This window comes from Cynocephalus volans, chromosome 10 (assembly GCF_027409185.1).
Source record: "Cynocephalus volans isolate mCynVol1 chromosome 10, mCynVol1.pri, whole genome shotgun sequence".
In the NCBI taxonomy this organism is placed as follows: domain Eukaryota; kingdom Metazoa; phylum Chordata; class Mammalia; order Dermoptera; family Cynocephalidae; genus Cynocephalus; species Cynocephalus volans.
Window position 1 is genome coordinate 99780473 of NC_084469.1, and position 12039 is coordinate 99792511.

Consider the following 12039-nt stretch of genomic DNA (forward strand, 5'->3'; position numbering starts at 1 on the left):
CCCTTGGATCTCCAGAGAGGGGCCAGTTGGAGATGGAGCTTTACAAAAACTCTGAAACTAACAGATCTGATGTGTTTCTAGGTTGGTGCATTGGGGTGCTAGGAGGGTGGCTCACTCAGAGAGGACCTGGAAGCTTCACACAGTCCCCCACGTCTTCCCTTGTCATGTGTGTCTCTTTGTTTTGACTGCCTCTGAGTTGTATCCATTATAATATACATATAATGTATATTATACACATTATAATATTATAATATACATTATAATATACATTATAATATACATTTTGCTAAAAACATAAGCATAGTGTTTTCTTGAGTTTTGTGAGCTGCTTTAGTGAATAACCAAACCTGAGAGTGGGGTTCTGAGGACCCCAATTTGTCACCAGACAGGCAGAAGTGTGGGAGCCTGGGCAACCCCTTTGCATTGGCGTCTGATGTAGGGTCAGGCTTGTGGGACTGAGCCCTTAACTGGTGGAATCTGGTACTACCTTCAGGTAGCTAGTGTCAGAATTTTGGAATTTCTTGGTGTAAAAAAAAAACCAAAAAACAAATCCCACAGACTTCCCCTCTCTTCTACTGGTGTTGACCCCAAAGGTGCTCCTTTATAAACAACTTGCATGTTAAATTCCAGCTCACTTATAGTCAACCTTCAACAGGCAGGATAACTTAAGAGGCATCTTCTAGCCCATCTCCCAGGGGGGCCCTGAGGGACTGAGCCCCAGTTGCCTACATTAGTCATAAGGTCATCAATACCCCTGTATTGGCTTCTCTCTTTTCCCTACCTGCCTGTATTAGTCTGTTCCTGTTGCTTATAACGAAATACTCAAAACTGGGTGATTTATAAAGAAAACAAAATTTATTGCTTACAGTTTCTGAGGCTGGGGAATCTAAAGTTCATCTGATGGTGGTGACAGTGACCCAAGGGTCTCATATTGCAAGATAGTGGAAGCAGAGAGAGCAGAGAGGGGCAGTTCCTCATGCACTGTCCTATTAAAGCCCTCAGAACCATGCCCCTGACCACCATTTTTAATCTATTGACTACTGCACAGTTCTACAATCCAGTCAACTCTTCAAGGCTCCACCTTTCAATTACCATAATAGGATTTCCCACCCTCATCACAGTCACAGTGGGGGCTAAGTTTCTAACTCATAAAGCTCAGGGGACACAATTCAAGCTTCAGGGAGTTTGGGGGGGACCAAATTCAGTTCACTACACTGCCCCTTGTCACTTTCACCTCCTTTATTGGTGTTTCTTAGAATCTACTCCCAGATAAACTACTGATATACAAATCCTTGTTTCAGGCTGTGCTTCTGGGGAAACCCCAACAAATCTTATGTCCTGGTATCTGCCAGTCTTGGTCTTTTCTTTTTCTTTCTTTCTTTTTTTTTTTAAAGATGACCGGTAAGGGGATCTTAACCCTTGGCTTGGTGTTGTCAGCACCACGCTCTCCCAAGTGAGCGAACCGGTCATCCCTATACAGGATCCGAACCCGTGGCCTTGGTGCTATCAGCACCGCACTCTACCGAGTGAACCACAGGCTGGCCCCCAGGCTTGGTCTTTTCTATCTAAATGTTCTCAGCTATTCTTGTACAATTTCTTTTTCAGATTTATTTTCAAATTACTATAGCCCTAAAGGTTTTAGTGTGCTTTTCAAATAAGTTGTCCATGCACATGGTACTGAAACATACCAATCTCTACAGTGAAACTGAAGCTTCCTTCCCCATCCTCTGATCGTAAGAGGTTACTCTTCCTGGTTGTAACCTCTTTGTTATATTTCAAATGATCCACTTGCCAAGTTTGTTTTGAGCTTGTTTGGCAATCCTTCAGTAGAATTTTTAACATTTATTTGTGAATAAGCAGAGTACAGAGGAAGCTACTCTGTGTGATACTATAATGGTAGGTATATGACATTATACATCTGTCCAAACTTATTGAATGTACACCAGCAGAAGTCAGTCGTAGTGAAGACTACAGGCTTTGGATGATAATCATGGGTTAAGCTGGTTCATCCTTTGCAACAAATGCACGACTCTGGTGCTCTGTGTTGATAGTAGGAAAGCCTGTACATATGTAGGGATAAGAGTACATGAGAGCTCTCTGTACTTTCTAGTCAATCTTGCTAGGAACCTAGAACTGCTTTAAAAACTAAAGTCTATTTTAAACATCTGTTTGGTCTTCCTTACAGAATGATTCCAATTCATAAATGTAAAAGGAACAATAAAAATAGAAAAACACTATCAGAATACTTCATCAATCATTGTGGCAGGCAAGATCCAAAAACAGATGCTTTAATTAATGGGTGAGACAGGAAGGAGAAATAGATATTTGTAAGACTGCAAAGAATCCCCCACCATAAAATATTTACTAATTACCACGGGGGTTTTAGCACGTGTTTACACATTTTTTTAATACTCCGTTTTGGAGGTGGAGCTTCCTTCTTCTTTCCTTGAGTGAGGCTGGACTGTGTCATTCACTTTCAAGGAATAGAGCCGTACCAAGTAGCCTTTGTAGACATTTTTCCTCATCATCCCCTCCCCCCAATTAAATATTAAGGAAGAAGACGTTCTTGGGTAGAGCTGAGCTTTAGAGGGCCACAGGGCATTGTGATATCTAAGATCTTTTCACCGCCCACCCCCTCTCCTCCCGAAGAATCAGTTTTTGCTCCCATGGGAGCAATATCAACCTTGTTGAGGATGCAAGGAAAAGAATATGGAAAGGTAAAAATAATGACTCTATGGTGCAGGAACCTGGCAGATTCTGCCTTAACCATCGCCACTGGTAAGACACGTGGATATTGTGTACGCCCCATATGATGTCATTTGGGGTGCACCTCACCTTCGAGATATTATTTGTCCTACACCTGTAACCTTAGTCTGATCATGAGAAAAATACTAGAAAAACCCAAATCAAGAACCATTTAACGCAATGCCTGAATGATGCTGGTCAAAGTTGCCAAAATCATGACAGACAAGTGAAGACCAGGAACCGGTCCTAGTTTGGAGGAGACTAAGGAACATGGTGACTGTCATGGGCTGAATTGTGTCCCCCAGCCCGACTCCAACTCTAAATTTCATATGTTGAAGTTCTAACCTCCAGTACTTCAGAATGTGACTGTATTTGGAAATAGGGTCTTTACAGAGCTGATTAAGTTAAAATTAGGTCATTGGAGTGGGTTCTAATTAAGTTAAAATGAGGTCTTTAGAGCTTAGGGTTCTAATATGACTGATGTCCTTATAAAAGGGGGAAATAGGGACATAGACACTCACACAAGAAAGATACAGGGAGAAGACGGCCGTCTACGAGCCAAGGAGAGAGGACTCGAAGAAACTGATCCTGCCGACAGCTTGGTCTTGGACTTCCAGCCTCTAGAACTGTGAGAAAACAGATTTCTGTCGTGTGAAGCCACTCAGTCTGTGGGACATTGTTACGGCAGCCCTAGAAAATTCATAAACTGACTCAATGCAGTGTGGGATCCTGGATGAGATCCTGTCACAGAAAAAGGAAACCAGTGGAAAAACTGGTGAAATCTGAATGAGGTCTGTAGTTTAGTTGATGGTATTCTACTAATGTCAATTTCTTCATTTTAATAAATGTACCATGGTAATACAAGACACTAATATTAGAGGAGGCCAAGCAAAGAAGATACAGAACTCTCCGTACTATCTTTACAACTCATCTGTAAATCTAAAACTATATCAAAATTAAAAGTTCAAGAAAGGCGGTTTCAAGATGGCGGTGGCGGCGGCGGCTGGCGTGGAGTAGCTGAGGTGGAAAAGGCGGCCACTGGGCCTCAGGCAGCTGGGAAACTTGTGGACCTTCCTCTTGCCGTCTCTTAAGGGAGGACCGCTGCTGGTGGCCAGACGTGGGGGCTGACCGCCACTTTGCCCTCGGCAGGAGAGGCTGCCTCATTTACAGGCAACAGCTTTGAAGTATGGAGCAGGAAAAGAACTGTTTCGTAGCTGCAAAAGCAAGTCTCTAAACAGGGAACACGGCGCCAGGGCTGCTGTGGATGCAGACAGGATCCTGGAGGCCGCGGCCGCGCTGAAGGCGGCCAGCTGCCCTATTCATGATTTGAGGTTTCAGGCTGGCATAAAAGAAGATTCCTGGGAGTGCCCGAGCCGCACCACGGGACCGAGCGAGGAGCCCGAGGCGGTGGGAACCGAGAACGGGGAAGGCGACAAACCAGAGGCAGAGAGTGAGCACTCGACCTGGCACAGCCCTGTGAGTGACCCCTAACCTGGCCCTGCTCGGGGGGCTGATGCCCACCCGGCTTCCGCCTGCATCACCAGGCCACTCACCGCCCCAGGGCTGCCTCCATTTTCTCAGGTGGTGGCAGCTCCGGCCCAGCTCAGCCAAGCCTGTCCTCCTCGCCCAGCTCGGCTCCTCACTGAGCCTTCCCACTTGCCTGCCCCAGCGCGGGGCTTCCCAGGGCCTGCCAGCTGGCTTCCCCTCCCACTCCCTCCACAGTTCTCTGGCGGGGCTGGTGGCCTGTGGCGACCCCAGCCAGCATCAGGAGGGCAAGGAAGTACGGGTGGGGCCGACTGTCACTCCACCGCACCCTGGGCTCCGGCCCCTGGTAAACTTCCTGTTACCAGGAGGCAGATACCATCTCTGCAGCCACCAGTTCGGAAAAACGCCTAACCAATTTCGGGTTAGGAATAGTGTGGTAGGAGAGTTCCCAAGTCCGCTTGAACCTGCCGGAGAGCTGACTGCAGGCGGGCACCAGGCTTGGTCCATGCTGGGGGGATACAAAGGTGAACCATGTGCTGCTGGCTCCTTCCCTGAGGAGCTCACGCTCTGGTGAGGGAGATAAGACAAGTACACAAATAACCGTGATACCAGGAGGAAGGTGATAAGTCCCGAGAAAGATCTACACAGTGCTACAAAGGCACCCAGAGCGACCGGTCGTCTGTGCCTAGCAGAAACCTGGTAGACTTCCTGGGCGAGGCGGTGCCGAGCAGGGTCTTGAAGGCCCAGCTGATAGACGAGGGTTACAGAAGACACGTCCCAGCCCAGCCCAGCCCAGTGCGCACAGAGCGGGGAGAGTCCGGCCAGGGAGGCGGAGACTCGACAGAAACCACACACCCTGTGGGGTCGCCACTGCACGATCCAACAGCCCGGGCCAGAGCACACGGAACAGGGAGAAGTTCCTGCACGGGAAGTGAAAGCTCAGCAGAGATCACACACCCTGTGGTATGTGATCCAGCAGCCCAGTAGAGTCCAAGCTGACCAGAGAGGTGGCTCCCCGGAGAGGCCCAAGACCCGAGGCAACCATACACACAAGGCACTAGAGGCCAACTGAGCAGTCACGGAGGTAGCCATACCAAATTGGCAACCACAGCAACATCTTAGTTAGTCAATAGTCTCAAACCGGTGGACTGTGAAACCCCCTTCCACAATGAATAAACATCAAAGAAAAGATACCAGAAATACAAAAAATCAAGAAAGTACACCACCAAAAGTTAATAAATCTCAAACTCTAGATACTATAGAACAAGAAGCCCTTGAAATGACTGACAAGGAATTTCGAATGATTTCTATGGAAACTGAATGAGATACAAGAAAAGTCAGCTCGACATCATGATGAAATGAGGAAAAGTATACAGGACCTGAAAGAGGAAATGTACAAGGAAATCAATGTCCTGAAAAAAAATGTAGCAGAACTTGCTGAACTGAAGAAGTTATTCAGCGAAATAAAAAACACAATGGAGAGTTTAACCAGCAGGCTTGTCGAAGTTGAAGAGAGAACCTCTGAACTTGAAGATGGGCTGTTTGAAATAACACAAGCAGACAAAAAGAAAGAAAAAAGAATCAAAGACATTGAAGAAAATCTGAGAGAGATATCAGGCAATCTTAAGCGCTCAAATATCCAAGTCATGGGTATTCCAGAAGGGGAGGATAACGGAGATTGCATTGAAAACATATTCAACAAAATAGTGACAGAAAACTTCCCAGGTATAGGAAAAATCACAGATCTTCAGATCCAGGAAGCTCAACCATCTCCAAATGTATTCAACCCAAAAAGGCCTTCTCCAAGTCATGTTATAGTCAAATTGGCAAAACTCAGAGATAAAGAGAGAATCTTAAAAGCTGGAAGAGAGAAGCGTCAAATCACCTATAAGCGAGCCCCAATCAGGCTAACATCAGACTTTTCATCACAAACCCTAAAAGCTAGAAAGGAATGGGATGATATATTCAAAATACTAAAAGACAAAGATTGCCAGCCAAGAACACACTACCCTGCAAGGCTATCCTTCCGAAATGAAGGGCAAATAGTATATTTCTCAGACAAACAAAAACTGCGGGAGTTCACTACCACATGACCACCCTTACAAGAAATCCTCAAGGGAGTACTGGGTTTGGTTCCTGAAAAATAACTACCACTGCCATAAAAACCCAAGAAAAATCAAAACCCACTAGTATAATAAAAATGGCATTCATGAAGAGAAAACAAACAAATAAAAACACTATCTACAAACTAAGGAACCAACAAACACAGAAACCAAACAGTAAATCAGAAAGCAAGGAACAAAAGACACCTAAGACAACCAAACAACCAATAAAATGCTAGGAATAAATCAACACCTTTCAATAACAACTCTTAATGTAAAAGGCTTAAATTCCCCAATCAAAAGACACAGACTGGCTGACAGGATTAAAAAGGAGGACCGAACTATATGCTGCCTACAAGAGACCCACCTCACCCATAAAGATTCACATAGACTAAGAGTGAAAGGATGGAAAAAGATTTACCATGCAAACAGAAAAGAAAAACGAGCTGGGGTAGCTATTCTTATATCTGACAAAATAGACTTTAAACTAAAAACCATAAAAAGAGACAATGAGGGACACTACTTAATGATAAAAGGACTGATCCATCAAGAAGACATAACAATCATAAATATGTACGCACCCAATGTTGGAGCACCCAGATTTATAAAACAAACTCTATTAGACCTAAAGAAGGAAATAGACACTAACACCATAATAGCAGGGGACCTGAACACCCCACTGTCAATATTAGACAGATCATCTAGGCAAAGAATCAGTAGAGAAACACAAGATCTAAACAAGACTCTAGACCAATTGGAATTGGCAGATATCTACAGAACATTCCATCCAACAACCTCAGAATATACATTCTTCTCATCAGCACATGGATCATTCTCCACGATAGATCACATATTAGGTCACAAATCAAGTCTCAATAAATTCAAAAAAATTGGAATTATCCCATGTATTTTCTCAGACCACAATGGATTAAAACTAGAAATTAATAACAAATGAAACTCTGGAAACTATACAAACACATGGAAATTAAACAGCATTCTACTTAATGACATATGGGTCCAAGAAGAAATCAAGCAGGAAATAAAAAAATTTATTGAAACTAATAAAAATAATGATACATCATACCAAAACCTGTGGGATACTGCAAAAGCAGTATTAAGGGGGAAATTTATTGCATTAAATGCTAACCTCAGAAGAATGGAAAGATGGCAAACCTAACACTTCACCTTAAAGAACTAGAAAAGCAAGAACAATCCAAACCTAAAGTTAGCAGACGGAAAGAAATCATTAAGATCAGAGCAGAACTGAAGGAAATTGAAACCAAAAAAACAATTCAAAAGATCAATGAATCAAAAAGTTGGTTTTTTGAAAAGATAAATAAAATTGACAAACCATTAGCATGGCTAACTAAAAAAAGAAAAGAGAAGACTCAAATAACAAAAATTAGAAATGAAAAAGGAGATATTACAACTGATTCATCTGAAATACAAGGAATCATTCAAGACTACTATAAACAACTATACGCCAACAAATCTGAAAATCTGGAGGAAGTGGATAAATTTCTGGACACACACAAGCTCCCAAAACTGAACCATGAAGACGTAGAAAATTTGAACAGACCAATAACAATAAAGGAGATTGAAGCTGTTATCAGAAGGCTCCCAACAAAGAAAAGCCCAGCACCAGATGGATTCACAGCAGAATTTTACCAAACATTCAAACAGGAATTGACACCAATTCTTTACAAACTATTCCAAACGATTGAAACAGATGCAAATCTCCCAAACTCATTCTATGAAGCAAACATCATCCTGATACCAAAACCAGGTAAAGATATAACCAAAAAAGAAAACTACAGGCCAATATCCTTGATGAATATAGATGCAAAAATCCTCACTAAAATACTAGCAAACAGAATACAGAAACACATACGTAAAATTATTCACCACGATCAAGTGGGATTCATCCCAGGGATGCAAGGTTGGTTCAACATACGCAAATCAATAAATGTGATACACCATATTAATAAAGTCAAACACAAGGACCATATGATCATCTCTATAGATGCTGAAAAAGCATTTGATAAAGTTCAGCACTCATTCATGACAAAGACCCTCTATAAGTTAGGTATAGAGGGAAAGTATCTCAACATAATTAAAGCCATATATGCCAAACCCACTGCCAATATCATCCTGAATGGGGAAAAGCTGAAAGCTTTTCCTTTAAGAACAGGAACTAGACAAGGATGCCCACTCTCACCACTCCTATTCAACATAGTGTTGGAAGTACTAGCCAGAGCAATCAGAGAAGAGAAGGAAATAAAGGGCATCCAGATTGGAAAAGATGAAGTCAAACTGTCTCTGTTTGCAGATGACATGATCCTATATATCGAACAGCCTAAAACTTCTACAAAAAAACTCTTGGAATTGATAAATGATTTCAGCACAGTAGCAGGATACAAAATCAACACGCAAAAATCAGTAGCGTTTCTTTTCTCCAATAGTGAACATGCAGAATGAGAAATCAAGAAAGCCTGCCCATTTACAATAGCCACCAAAAAAATAAAATACTTAGGAATTGAGTTAACCAAGGAGGTGAAAAATCTCTATAATGAGAACTGCAAACCACTGCTGAGAGAAATTAGAGAGGATACAAGAAGATGGAAAGATATCCCATGCTCTTGGACTGGAGGAATCAACATAGTGAAAATGTACATACTTCCCAAAGTGATATACAAATTCAATGCAATCCCCATCAAAATTCCAAAGACATTTTTCTCAGAAATGGAAAGAACTATCCAGACATTTATATGGAATAATAAAAGACCATGCATAGCCAAAGCAATGCTGAGCAAAAAAAATAAAGCTGGAGGCATAACACTACCTGACTTTAAGCTATACTACAAAGCTATAATAACCAAAACAGTATGGTACTGGCATAAAAACAGACACACTGATCAATGGAATAGAATAGAGAATCCAGAAATCAACCCACACACCTACAGCCATCTGATCTTTGACAAAGGCACCAAGCCTATTCACTGGGGAAGAGATTGCCTCTTCAGCAAATGGTGCTGGGATAACTGGATATCCATATGCAGGAGAATGAAACTAGATCCATACCTCTCACCATATACTAAAATCAACTCAAAATGGATTAAGGATTTAAATATACACCCTGAAACAATAAAACTTCTTAAAGAAAACATAGGAGAAACACTTCAGGAAATAGGACTGGACACAGACTTCATGAATATGACCCCAAAAGCATGGGCAACCAAAGGAAAAATAAACAAATGGGATTATATCAAACTAAAGAGCTTCTGCACAGCAAAAGAAACAATTAACAGAGTTAAAAGACAACCAACAGAGTGGGAGAAAATATTTGCAAAATATACATCTGACAAAGGATTAATATCCAGAATATATAAGGAACTCAAACAACTTTACAAGAAAAAAACAAGCAACCCAATTAAAAAATGGGCAAAAGAGCTAAGTAGGCATTTCTCTAAGGAAGATATACGAATGGCCAACAGACATATGAAAAAATGCTCAACATCACTCAGCATCCGGGAAATGCAAATCAAAACCACACTGAGATACCATCTCACCCCAGTTAGGATGGCTAAAATCCAAAAGACTCTGAACGATAAATGCTGACGAGGTTGCGGAGAAAAAGGAACTCTCATACATTGTTGGTGGGACTGCAAAATGGTGCAGCCTCTATGGAAAATGGTATGGAGGTTCCTCAAACAATTGCAGATAGATCTACCATACGACCCAGCTATCCCACTGCTGGGAATATACCCAGAGGAATGGAAATCATCAAGTCGAAGGTATACCTATTCCCCAATGTTCATCGCAGCACTCTTTACAATAGCCAATAGTTGGAACCAGCACAAATGTCCGTCATTGGATGAGTGGATACGGAAAATGTGGTACATCTACACAATGGAATTCTACTCAGCTATAAAAACGAATGAAATACTGCCATTTGCAACAACATGGATGGACCTTGAGAGAATTATATTAAGTGAAACAAGTCAGGCACAGAAAGAGAAATACTACATGTTCTCACTTATTGGTGGGAGATAAAAATTACGACATAATTCACACACACACACACACACACACACACACACAAAAAAACCGGGGGCGGAGGAAGAAGATATAACAACTACAATTACTTGAAGTTGATACGACAAGCAAACAGAAAGGACATTGTTGGGGGGGAGGGGGAGGGGGGATGGAGGAAGGTTTTGTTGATGGGGAACAATAATCAGCCACAATGTATATCGACAAAATAAAATTTAAAAAAAAAAGAAAAAGAAAAAATAAAAGCCGGGTGCAATGAAAATATTAAAAAAAAAAAAAAGTTCAAGAAAGACTCAAAACCCTATTAAGGATTCCACTTGCATGAGTGCCTAGAGAGATTCATAGAGACAGAAAGTAGAATGGTGGTTTCCTGGGGCTAGGGAAGGAGAGGACAAGGGTTAGTGTTTAATTGGGACAGAAGTTTAATCTGGGAAGGTGAAAAATTCTGGAGACGGATGGTGCCGATAATTGTATGACAATAGGAAAGTACTTAATGCCACTGAATGATAGAGTTAAAATAATAATAAATTTTATGTTATGTACATTTTGCCACAATAAAAATAACTCTATCAAAAAGTCAATTTAGGATTTTTATTAAGATGGTATTTGTTTTAATTTAAAATCTTTGAGATGGAAAGCACCCCTTCAATGAACAAGACAGACACAACATAGAAATAAAGATTTTATTACTTACAGGTCTTGGAAGGTACATGGACCACCTGGTGAGCACACACACACACAGGTCAGGGAGTGCAAGACAGGGAAGAGGAAATAGGACCCATAGGCCAATGCCTTTATTGGGGTCCAGGGTGTTATCCAAACATATTTCCCAAAGGGAGTTTTAATTGGTGGGTTTAAAGTAGGCTGGCACAAGTTCCAGGAGGTCATGCTGTGACTGAGAGGTGGTCATTGCAGCGTATCCACATGGTCCATGCAGGGTATGAGGTCAGCGGGGCCAGTCGAGTAGGCTGTTTCTAGCTGTGTCCCATTGGGAGGTGACCACCAGGAGGAAGTTATATAAGGCACAAATCTGTATTGACCACATAGAGGAACTGAAAGGAGGTGTAGAACTGCAAATTGTGTTGAGGGTGATTGAACCCAGCTTGTGGTATAAGAAAGTTTAACTTATACTCAAAACACAGAGGCTTCATAAAATTAGAAGAACTCACTACAGCATTAGATTTCTAAATTAATTTGGGAAGAATTAACCTGTTTAAAATACTGAGTGTTCTTTTTGGAAACTCGTATGTCTTTATTCAGATCTTAGTTAAGTTTCATAGCTTGGTCCACCTTCCTGTGATGGTTTCTTTAACGTTCAAGATTTCTTCTTATCCTCTGAAAAGGATTTGTTTTCTCCTTTAATTCCAAATGCTCATTGCTAGAATGTAAGAAAGCTGCTCCTATTTACAGCATCTACAAAAATTAAAATGTTTGTTTTTTTGAGACAATTCTGCTTTCTGAAGTTATTTTATAGGAACTCGAGAAACAGTGCAAAGAGTGAAAACATATTAATACTAGTAAATTTATTACAACACTGCTTGTAATTATAAAAATTTGTAATTACTTGAATATTAATAAGCGATTGAGTAAAATAAATTATCATATATGCATAAAATGAAATGTATGCATGTAGTTGTAAAAAAAAGGATGAGGT